The sequence below is a fragment of the Nyctereutes procyonoides genome, unplaced genomic scaffold, assembly GCF_905146905.1.
Source record: "Nyctereutes procyonoides isolate TBG_1078 unplaced genomic scaffold, NYPRO_anot_genome, whole genome shotgun sequence".
Classification (NCBI taxonomy): domain Eukaryota; kingdom Metazoa; phylum Chordata; class Mammalia; order Carnivora; family Canidae; genus Nyctereutes; species Nyctereutes procyonoides.
In genome coordinates, this window is record NW_026575140.1 from 75,124,101 (window position 1) to 75,136,476 (window position 12,376).

The 12,376-nt window shown below is 39.4% G+C and overlaps 1 protein-coding gene and 1 non-coding gene across 9 annotated transcripts in view; one reads left to right on the forward strand and one right to left on the reverse strand.

The window, feature by feature from the left end:
* LOC129496708 (uncharacterized) overlaps positions 1–12,376 on the forward strand; it is a 283,680-nt gene that overhangs the window by 43,458 nt on the left and 227,846 nt on the right. The gene's annotated exons all lie outside the window — the stretch shown is intronic.
* Positions 4,864–4,967, reverse strand: LOC129497964 (U6 spliceosomal RNA). Its single transcript, XR_008662015.1, has one exon. It is a non-coding gene; the product is annotated as a U6 spliceosomal RNA (small nuclear RNA).

The window sequence follows — 12,376 nt, forward strand, 5'->3', positions numbered from 1 at the left end:
ATTGGTATCTAGAAGTGTGGTGCTGTCTTAAAAACCCAAACATGTGGTGTTCGGAACAGGATGGTGGGTGAAGGCTTGAAAGACAAGCAGCAAGAGTTGTAAGTGCCTGGAAAGGGAGCTAGAAACTGCTTGGATTAAGGGTAACCAGTGTTATGTAGTTCTGATGCCACTGGCAGAAGGAGTGCCTAATGAATTTGTGGGTTTGGCTTGAGAGATGTGGAGATGGGATGTTAAAAGTGCCATCTGGGTGCTTCCAGCTGGCATGTCAGGTGTTACAAGGGAGAGATGGGCTAAATAAGGATCTCTGTCCAGTTTGCTGGGTTGGAAAAGAAATCTAGTTCTCATTTCTGGTCTTTCCAGCAGGTAGCAGATTCCCCAAGTAAGAACTGGCCTAAAGGTAAAGATGAAATCAAGGGTATGATTGTAGAACCTTTGTTAAGATCCCCAAGAAGATTTAAGGTGGTGCCCAGTAGACCTTCTTAGTTAAACAAAAGGGTTTCTAAGACTATTAAAGCTGTTGTTTTATAGCTGAAGTGGAGTCTTCTTCCTTCTTCTTTTTCTTTTTCTTCTTCTCCTTCTCCTTCAAGATTTTATTTATTCATGAGACACACACACACACACACACAGAGAGAGAGAGAGAGAGAGAGAGGCAGAGACATAGGCGGAGGGAGAAGCAGGCTCCATGCACGGAACCTGATGTGGGACTTGATCCTGGGACTCCAGGATCACGCTCTAGGCCAAAGGCAGATGCTCAACTGCTGAGCCACCCAGGCATCCTTGAAGTAGAGTCTTCTTGAAATTAACTATGTACGTGGCTTTTGGAGCAAGAATTGAATCCAGTAATACTCGTAGAAAAACTATGAAGTCTTGAAGAGTATTGTTTTGGAAAAGACTTTTAGTTTGGACTGAAAGAAACTGAAATAGTTAAAAAGTGAAAAGAGGCCTCTGGGCCCCCAATTTACCATGGGCAGTAAGCTGGCCATTATTCACAAGGGCCTTCTCTTATGGAAAAGAAAATCCTCTCAGAGTGCAGAACCAGGAGCCCAGCAGGTGTAACTAGAAGCCAAGGAGAGGGGCAACCCCGGGTGGCTCATCCGTTTAGCACCACCTTCAGCCTAGGGCTTGATCCTGGAGGCCTGGGATGGAGTCCCACATCGGGCTCCCTGCATGGAGCCTGCTTCTCCCTCTGCCTGTGTCTCTGCCTCTCTCTCTCTCTGTCTCTCATGAATAAATAAATAAATAAAATCTTAAAAAAAAAAAAAAAGAAGAAGAAGAAGCCAAGGAGAACCCGACACTATTCATGTAACATCCCTGCCTCCCTGTGAACAAGGAGGGGTCCTGGTAACAGAACCTGGCTGGGTTTCAGAATTGCTTTGAATCAGTGATCTCCCCGTACCTCTTATTCTCTCCCTTTTAATGTGAGTATCTATTGCATATCTCCTGTGCCTGCTTCACAACTGTATGCTGGGCACATGTGGAAGGCAGACATTGTGTCTTGTTAGTTCACAGGTTTTTGGATCAAAAGGAGCTACACCTGAGGAGTTGTACCCCAGGACAGCTTGCTGCACCTTGTGAGATCATGGACTTTGGGCCTGGTGTATGATTGGATAGTTACTATTTTGGATGTTTTGGGAAGGATGGATATATTTCACATGTGGAAGGCTGTGCATTGGTAGGGGTAGAGGGCAGACTGGTAGATCGCTATGTTAATCCCCCTCCCCACCCAGAGTCACACCTCTTCCACATTGATTCTGGGCTCAGCTGTATAACATGCTTTTGTCAATGGGACCCGGTAAATCTGCCACAGGCAGAGACTTCATAAGTGCTTGCCCACTAATGCTTGCTTCTTGGAACCCAGTTGCCATGTGAGGTGTCCAGGCTAGCCATGGGGAGAGACCAGAACTAGATGTTCCAGCTGGCAACCTCACCCATTGGCTAGACACTATGCGGGCCCCTCTTGGAGCATCCAGGCCCAGTGTACCTGTCAGCTGCTCACAGTGCTTGGGTGAGCCCAGCGAACTCAGTTTGGAGCACATCTATCTGTGCACTATTCCAGCTGATCCCTAACCAAACTGCTGATTCACAGAATTACTAGTCTGAGTGGTTTGATATAGAGCAATAGATAGCAAACCAGATGAAGAGAAGCAAAGGCATTAACAAAGGAGATGGTATGAACACAGACACAAAGCAAAGCAAAGTGAGTGTGGGAAAATGCAGGCAGTTTGGGGTTGTCTGAGGTGGTGAATTTTGAGAGGGGACAGTGGAAAAATGGGGAAGAGCTAGCCAAGAAAGCCCTTGTCTGTTTGGATGTGGGTGATGAGGAGTCATCAGTGATCTACAGGAAGGATGTGAATGGCCAGATAGATGCATTCTTTTTTTTTTTTTTTAAAGATTTTATTTATTTATTCATGAGAGACACACACAGAGAGAGGCAGAGACACAGGGAGAGGGAGAAGCAGGCTCCATGCAGGAAGCCCGATGCAGACCCATCCTGGGACTCCAGGATCATGCCCTAGGTTGAAGGCAGGCGCTAAACTGCTGAGCCACCCAGGGATCTCCAATAGATGCATTCTTTAGAAAGATTACCCTAGGGGCAGAATAGGAGATGAAAAGAGGGCCATATAGACCCTCTCCTGCCCAGGTGGTTTTTTATTCATGTACTATGTTGAGAGTGGAGCTAGAGAGGTAGAGGGCAACTTCTGGGGAAGCAAGGTGGTATGATAGACACTGCCTTGAGGTCAGGGTCATGTCTGTCTTGTTTATTGCTGTATCTCTGGGGCCTCCAGGTTCCAGCACAAAGATACTTCTCAGTATGTATGTATATATGTATGTATGTACGTATGTATGTATGTATTTATTTATTTATATTTTGATTTGACATGTAGGTTACATACATATTTTTAAAGGTTTTATTTAAATTCCGGTTAGTATTCAGTGTAATATAGTTTCAGGTGTACAATATAGCGATGCAACAGTTACATAAATTATGAAACACCCACTATGGTAAGTATAGTTACCCTCTGTCACCATACAAAGGTATAACAATATTGTTGGCTATTTTCCCTATGCTGTACTTTTCATTCTTGTGACTTACTTATTTTATAATTGGAAATCTGTACCTCTTAATTCCCTTTACCTGTTTTGCCCATTCCCTCATCCCCCTCTCCTCTGGCAATTACTACTTGGTTCTCTGTATTTATGTCTGTTTGTGTTTTTTTTTGTTTGTTTTTTAGATTCCACATATAAATGAAATCATATGGTGTTTATCTTTCTCTGTCTGACATTTCACTTAGCATAATACCATCCATATTTCATTCTTTTTTTGTGGTTAATAGTCCATTGTGTATATATATATGCTACATCTTTACCCAACCATCTATCAATGAACACATAGGTTGCTTCCATATTCTGGCTATTATAAAGCTACAGTAAACATAGGGGTACATATATCTTTTCAAGTTAGTGTTTTGTTTACTTTGGGTAAATACCCGGAAGTGGAATGGCTGGATCATATAGTAGTTCTGTTTTTAATTTATTAAGGAACCACTATACTATTTTCCATAGTGGCTGCACCAAATTTATATTCCCTCCCACAGTGTACTAGGGTTCCCTTTTCTGCATATGCTTGCCAATGTTGGTTATTTCTTGTCTTTTTGATACAAGCTATTCTGACTGATGTGCGGTGACATTGTGATTGTGACTTCATTGTGATTAGTGATGATGAACATCTTTTTCTTTTCTTTTAAAGACTTTCTTTCTTTCTTTCTCTCTCTCTCTCTTTTCTTTCTTCTTTCTTTCTTTCTTTCTTCTTTCTCTCTTTCTTTCTTTCTTCTCTCTCTTTCTTTCTTTCTTTTCTTTTTCTTTTTCTTTTCTTTTTCTTTTCTTTTCTTTTTCTTTTCTTTTTCTTTTTCTTTTCTTTTCTTTTCTCTCTTCATGACACACACACACACACACACCGGCAGAGGGAGAAGCAGGCTCCATGCAAGGAGCCTGACGTGGGACTCGATCCCAGGTCTCCAGGATCGCGCCCTGGACTGAAGGTGACGCTAAACCGCTGAGCTACACGGGCTGCTCCGAACATCTTTTTCATGTGTCTGTTGGACATGCCATGTCTTTGTTGAGAAATGAAGAACCTGTCTATTCAGGTTGTCCATTTTTTAGTAACATTGATTGTTTTGGGAGATGAGTTGTATGAATTCTTTTTATATTTTGGATATTAACTTCTTATCAGATATGTCATTTGCTGATATCTTTCCCCATTCACTAGGTCACCTTTTCATTTTGTTGATGGTTTTCTTAACTGTGCAAAAGCTTTTTAGTTTGATGTAGGCCCAATTGTTTATTTTTTCTTTTATTGCCATTGCCTGAGGAAACAGATTCAAAAAAATATTGTTAGGACTGATGTATAAGAGGTTACTACCTATGTTTTCTTTTAGGATTTTTATGGCTTCAGGTCTTACATTTGGGTCCATAATCCATTTTGAGTTTATTTTTGTATATGGTTTGAAAAAATGGTCCAGTTTTGTTCTTTTGCATGTAGCTATCTAGTTTTCCCAACATCACTTACAGAAGACTGTCTTTTATCCATTGTATGTTCTTGCCTCCTTTGTCAAAGATTAATTGACAGTAAGTATGGGATTATTTCTGTGCTGTCTATTCTGTTCCATTGATTTGTGTATCTATTTTTTTGTGCCAATACTATACTGTTTTTGGTTTCTATAGGTTTGTAGTAGAGTCTGAAATCTGAGATTGTGATATCTCCAGCTTTGTTCTTTTTCTCAATATTGCTTTGGCTATTTAAGGTCTTTTGTGGTTCTAAACAAATTTTAGGATTTTTTTTATTCTTGTTCTTTGAGAAATACTACTTGTATTTTGATAGGTATTGCACTGTGTGTCATCCTTGTGTAGGGGCCATGCTAATTTCTGTATTGTTTCAATTTTAGTATATGTGCTGCCACAGGGAGCATTGACCTATTCCTAGGTCAGATTGCATTGAATCTGTAGATTGCTTTGGGTAATGTGAACATTTTAACAATATCAATTCTTTCAGTTCATGAACATGGTATATCTTTCTATTTATTAGAGTCATCTTCAGTTTTTTTCATCAACATCCTATAGTTTTCAGAGTACAATTCTTTTACCTTCTCAGTTAAATTCGGTCCTAGGTATTTTATTATTTGTGATGCAATTATAAGTGGGATTGTTTTCTTAATTTCTCTTTGTGCTAGTTCATTATTGATGTGTAAAACAGCAGATTTCTGTATATTAGTTTTGTATCCAGAAACTTTGCTGAATTTATTAGTTCTAACAGATTTTGTGTGTGTGTGTGTGTATGTGTGTGTATGGTGTCTTCAGGGTTTTCTGTATATATAATATCATGTCATTTGCAAATAGTGGCAGTTTTATTTCTTCCTTATCAATTGGGATGTGTTTTATTTCTTTTTCCTATCTGATTGCTATGGGTAGGACTTCCAGTACTGTGTTGAATACAAGTGGTGAAAGTGGACATCATTGTCTTGTTCTTGATCTTGGGGAAAACACTTTCAGCTTTTTATATTAAGTTGATGTTAGCTGTGACTTTGTCATATGTAGCCTTTATTATGTTGAGGTCTGTTCCCCCTATACCCATTTTGTTGAGAGTTTTTATCATGAATGGATGCTGATTTTTTTCAAATGCTTTTTCTGTATCTATTGAGATGACCAAATGATTTTTATCCTTCATTTTGTTAATATGGAGTATCATGTTGACTGATTTGTGGTTATTGAACCATCCTTGCATCCCTGGAATGAATTTCACTTCATTGTGGGGAATCATCCTTTTAATGTATTGTTGAATGCAGTTTGCTAATATTTTGTTAAGGAATTTTGTATCTGTGTTCATCCAGAATATGGACCAGTTCTTTTTTCTTTTTTTCTTATATAGGCTCCACACCCAGCATGGAGCCCAGTATGGGACTTGAACTCACAATGCTGAGATCAAGACCTGAGCTGAAATCAAGAGTTGGATGCTTAATCTACTGAGCCACCCATGCATCCCTCCCTCCCTCCCCCCCTTCTGTAATGTCTTTGGTTTAAGGTAATGCTGGGATCAAAGAACAAATTTGGAATTTCTCTTTCTTCCTGATTTAATCTTGGAAGATTGTATGTTTCTAGGTATTTATCTGTTTCCTCTAAGTTTCCAATTTGTTGGTGTATAACTTTTCATAGTAGTTTCTTTCTTTCTTTTTTTTAAAAAAAGATTTTATTTATTTATTTGAGAGAGAGAGAGAGAGCAAGCATGAGCTGGAGGGAGAGGGAAAGAGAATCTGAAGTAGACTTCGTGTGGAGCCAGAGCCCATTGTGGGGCTTGATTTTACGACTGTGAGATAATGACCCGAGCTGAAACCAAGGGTTGGCTGCTTAGCTGACTGAGCCATCCAGATGCCTTTCATAGTAGTTTCTTGTAATCCTTTGTATTTCTATGTTATTCGTTGTAATTTGTCTTTCATTTCTGATTTTGTTTATTTGAGTTCTCTTTTTTTTATCAGTTGGATTAAAGGTTAATCAATTTTGTTTATCTTTTCAGAAAACCAGCTCTTAGTTTCATTGATCTTTTCCAGTTTTTTTAAACTGTATTTCATTTATTTCCACTCTGATCTTTATAATTCCCTTTGTTCTACAAATCTTAGACTTTGTTGTTTCTTTTCTGGTTCCTTTAGATGTAAGATTAGATTATTTATGAGATTTTTCTTATTTCTTGAGGTAGGCCCGTATCACTGTAAAATTTCTTCTTTGAACTGCTTTTGCTGTGTCCCAAAGATTTTGAACTATTGTGTTTCTGTTTTCATTTGTCTCCAGGTATTTTTTGATTTCCTCTTTGATTTCTTCATTGACTCATTGGTTGTTAGTAGCATGTTGTTTAGTCTCCACATGTTTGTGTTTTTAGCAATTTTTTTCTTGTAACTGACTTCTGTTTTCATACTACTGTGGTTAGAAAAGATGTTTGATATGTTTTTATTCTTAAATTTATTGACACTTATTTTGCAGCCTACCCTGTGGTCTGTCATGAAAAATGTCCCATGTGCATTTGAATGGAATGTGTATTATGCTATTTTTAAATGGAATGTTCTGTGTATATTTTGTATATATTTTATTAAATTTGTTTGGTTTAATGTGTCATTCAAAGTCACTGTTTCCTTATTGTTTTCTGTCTGGATGATCTATCCAGTGATGTAAGTGAGGTGATAAAGTCTCCTACTATTATTATATTATTGTCAATTTCTCCTTTTATGTCTGTTAATATTTGCTTTGTATATTTGGGTGCTCCTATGTTGAGTGCATAAATATTTACAACTGTTATATCTTCTTGGATTGATCCATTTATCACAATGTCATGCCTTTCTTTGACTTCTGTTCTTTTTTTTTAAGATTTTATTTATTTATTTGTGAAAGACACACAGAGAGAGGCAGAGATTTAAGCACAGGAAGAAGCAGGCTCTCTGTGGGAAACCCAATGCAGGACTTGATTCCAGGTCCCCGAGATCACAGCCTGAGCCAAAGGCAGACACTTAACCACTGAGGCACCCGGGCACCCCAGTTGGTTTTGTTTCAAGGTTGATTTTGTCTGATATGAGTAGTGCTACCCCAGCTTTTTTTCACTTTCATTTGCATGGAATATCTTTTTTCATCTCTTCTCTTTCAGTCTGCATGTGTCTTTAGGTCTGAAGTGAGTCTCTTGTGGACAACATATAGATTAGTCTTATTTTTTAATCCAACCAGTCACCTTATGTCTTTTGATTAGAACATTTAGTCCATTTATATTTAAAGTAATTATTTATTTTTTCAAGATTTTATTTATTCATGAGAGACGAGAAAGAGAGAGAGAGAGAGAGAGAGAGAGAGAGAGAGAGAGGCAGAGACACAGACAGAGGAGAAGTAGGCTCTATGCAGGAAGCCCAGTGTGGGACTTGATCCCGGGACTCCAGGATCATGCTCTGGGCTGAAGGCAGGCACCAAGCTGCTGAGCCACCCAGGGATCCCCATATATTTAAAGTAATTCTTGATAGGTATGTACTTATTGCCATTTTGTTAATTGTTATTTTTGTAATTCTTTGTACCACTTCCCTCTCCTGCTCTCTTCCCTTTGATTTGATGAGTTTCTTTAGTGCTATGCTTGGATTTCTTTCTCTTATTTTTTGTGTATCCATTATACATTTTTGGTTTATGATTACTATGAGGTTCACATATAATATCCTATGTATTTAAGTCTATTTTAAGTTGATATCACTTAAGTTCAAACACATTCTCAACGCACTACATTTTTACTATCTTTATCAATGTATATGCCATCATATTTAACATCATTTTATGTATTATTTAATTATTATAGATATGATTGATTTTTACTACTTTTGTCTTTTAACTTCTATACTAGCTTTATAGGAGATTGATCTACTACCTTTACTATATGCTTGCTTTTATCAGTGAAATTTTTTTCCTTTTATTTATATTTTATTTTTTTAAAATTGTTTTCCTTTTAGTTATGATCTTTTTTTTTTCTCTTAAAGAAGTCCCTTTAATGTTTCTTTTAAGGGTGGTTTAGTGGGATGAACTTTTAAATTTTTTGTCTGGGAAACTCTCTCTCCTCCAATTCTGAATAAAAACTTTTCCAGGTAGAACATTCTTGGTTGTGGGTTTTCTTCCTCTCATCACTTTAAATATATCTTGCCACTCTCTTTTGGCCTGCAAAATTTCTGCTGAAAAATCAGTCAATAACTTTATGGGGTTTCTTTTATATGTAATTAGTTGCTTTTCTCTTGCTGATTTTAATATTCATTATGTTAAAATTTTGACATTTTAATTAAGAGTTACCTAAATATTGTAGGTGCTGCCTATGAGGCAAAAAGGAGGGTATTCCAAGAGTGTTTGGGAGAAAGCAGTGGTGGTTTTTCTGGAAAGAAGAAGGAAGGTACTCTCAATGGAGGGTGTCTCAGAAGCAAAGGCATAAAGGAGGGAAGTATTTCTGAGGAACTGCATATTCTGAAGTTCTATGTGGCTCAAGCTTGGAGTGGGAGGAGGAGAGGGGTAGTACCTGAGATATGGTTTGGGAGGGAGAAGAAGCCAGAACACAAGAGACTGGATTTATAAGGCTGAAGATTTTAGATTTTATCCAGTAAGCAGTGGGGAACCGTGGAAGGCTCTAAAGTAGGGAAGAAGTGTGATGAGACTTGCATTTTGGAGAGATGAGTGGAGACCAGGGCAACAGTGTAGGATTGGAAGTGTGCACAGAAATGGGTGTAGAGCAACTAGGAACATAGGAGTTCAGTTGAGGGGGCTGAGGGTTTGAAATAGGGAAAGAACAGAGGAAATGGAGGAGATAGGACAGGTGAGGGAGACCCATGTTGGAGAATTCATAATATATAGGCACTTTCTATGGTGAGGATTGCAAGAACTCCCAGATTTTTGGTGTGGCTTTTCTGAAGGATGAGAAGAGACAAGGCAACTTTGGGGTGGAAGATAATGAATTTAGTATTGGCCATGGTGAGCTGAGGTACCTGTGGGACATACATATGGAGAGGTCCAGTTTGGGGCTGAGGAGTGAGGTCTGAGTGGAAGGTAGATATCTGGCAGGTGTTGGCAAATAGGGAGCATTGTAGGCTTAAAAGAAAACAGAGCCTAAGACAAGATCTTAAGGAGCACGATATTTAAGGAATAGCAGCAAAGGAGTATGAGAAGGAGTGCCAGTAGAGGGACACATCATCGAAATGGGCATGTTTCAGTGAGAAAATATCTCAGGATGTCAAATCAAGACTATATCATATCTATTAGAATTAGCAGTCAGGAGGTCACCTGGTGAGGGTAGTCCCAGAAACAGGTAGGACCTGAAGTCTGAGGTCGTTGTTTAAAAAATATAGGTCTTATTGTTATTTAGGTATGGCAAGGCCAACAGATCAGGAGACGACTGCCATTGAAAAGGTAGTTATATTCACAGATCCTAAGAGGAGGGATACATGATCCATAGGAGGCCATTCAGGGAAGTACTGGGCTTGGTCAGGAGGCATAAGAAGGAGAGGGAGTTCTGTAGGCAAGAATGGGTGAGACAGGATAAACAGGTTTAGGATTGGCTAGTTTGAATAATTTCAGTGGGTTCCGGGAGTGACTCTCATTAGCTGATACCTGACCCTGTGATGATGAGGGCAGGTGGCTAGTAGCCTAGAGTGAGAGAACCAGATAATGGAGATGATTGATGATGTGGGTTCCATCCAATCAGATTGGTTAGCTAAAAATTGGATTGGTAAATTATATGGATTAAATTAGATTGGCTGGTTTGCAGTTGAAAGGTGCACTTCTGGGTGAATGGTGTATAAATCTGTAGGAATCAGTTAACCCTGGGGTGGGTAGTCACCCCAGATTTTGAAGCATCAGAATACAGAACATAAAATACTTGATTCATATAGTTTTGGGTTGGGCAGTGAGTGAGAAGAGACTGAAGGTGTAAAGCAGAGAAACTTTGTGAGAGTGGTATAACTGCTGGTGGCTCCCTCTTCTCTCAAGAGTGATTGGAGTTGGAGAGGTGAGTTGCTAGTTTCTAAAGAATAGGGCTGGGGTCTTCCCTGAAGGGCAAGTCCTGTCTGCTGGTAAGATCTTGCTCACGCCTGTCTCCTGTGCAGCAGCCCCTGGCAGAGATGCTTGAAAGCACAGGCTGTGGGGCTGCTTGGGCTTTTGGGCTCAGGGTTTTCGCTTGGCTAAGTTCAGTGCTTCTCAGTCTGTACAAAGTCAGGGGAGCGCCAGAAAGGGCTGCCTGAGAGGTGAGAATAGCCCCCCTGAGTCCTGACTCAGTCTGTCCGCTAAAGGGAAAACGAATTAGCAGTTTTTTGGCAGGTATAGCTGTGCCTAGGGATAAACAAGACTCATCCTTGTGGAATGTGAGCAGAGTTAGCATATTTTAATTTTATTTTATTGGCTTTTGGAAAAGAAAAAAGGGAGAGGCAGAGATCCCACAGCTGTCTGAAGCTACCTCTATCTCAACTTTCCAAAGTCAAGACCCATCTTCTTGGGCAAAGCTGCTTTGTAAGCAAACTCCTGTCTCCCGATTTATAAGTTCATAATCTCCCTAACTTCATCTGAAGAGGCTGACAATTACCCAACACTCTTTGCCAGCTGGCTTCAGCCAATAGAGCTGCATGTAAATACAGCGGCCTGTAGCTACTCTGGGTCAGGCTACTCCAAAGTGAAGAGAAATTCAACACTTAGATGGGAAAAGGAAAAAAACGGAAACATTTTCTTTATGTTGGAGACATTTCTGCTGCTCATTGGCAGGAAGGAAAGGCAGAGAATGTTGATGGGATTCTTTTTTTTCCAAAGTGCGGTGTGTAGGAAAGCATGTATATCTGCTTATCTGGCTGAGACTCAGGCAGATGTCATCCATTCAGCCTTCCAGGAGCTACTGGAAGAATGGGTGGACCTGGGGATGGGGGTGATTCCAAGCGCGAAATCGTTCTCAGCCCAAATCCTAGGCATCATCCTTTCCTGCTTTCATCCGCGTATCCAGTCACTCATCCAAACTAGAATTCTAACCTGCAAGATGCTCCTGGGAGCCAGCTCTTTCTCTTCATCCTGACCTACACAGTGCTAGCCCTAATACTCATCTTCTCTTGCTTGAACTATTGCAGTAGCCTGCTAGCTGGATCCTGCCTCCAGTCTCTTACACTCCATTGCTACCAGAGCAATTCTTTTCTCAAGCCATGCTTGTTTGTTTGTTTTTTAATGTATATACTTTAAATTTTTTGTAATGTTTTTTAAAATACAGGGATGCTATTGCATATGTTTTTTAAATACAGTGATACTATTTTGTAATACGTGTGTGGGTTTTTTTGTTTTTTTTTGTTTGTTTGTTTGTTTGTTTTAGAGATTTTATTTATGTATATCAGAGAGAGAAAGAGAGGCAGAGAGAGAGAAGCAGGCTCCATGCTGGGAGCCTGATTTGGGACTCGATTCCAGGACTCCAGGATCACGCCCTGGGCCAAAGGCAGGTGCCAAACCACTGAGCCACCCAAGGATCCCCTGCATGTGTGTTTTTAAATACAGCGATACTAAACAACATGAAGTAAAAACTAAATCTTCACTAACTTGTGTCCTCTGGCCATCACTACAGTTAGCCATGAATATAATGATATTAACAAATCTGTTCTTGGTGGGGAGGTATGGAACACACAGAAATGTAATTTGTGATACGTTTTGTTGTATGCCTTACATTTTTTTTAACTGAACAATGTCTTTTGTGGATTTTTCTGCATCAGGATATATAAAGTTGACTTATTTTTATCAGCTCTATGATATTCCATTTATGATCGTATTACAGTATATTTAACCATCATATTGGTGGCTATTAGGTGAG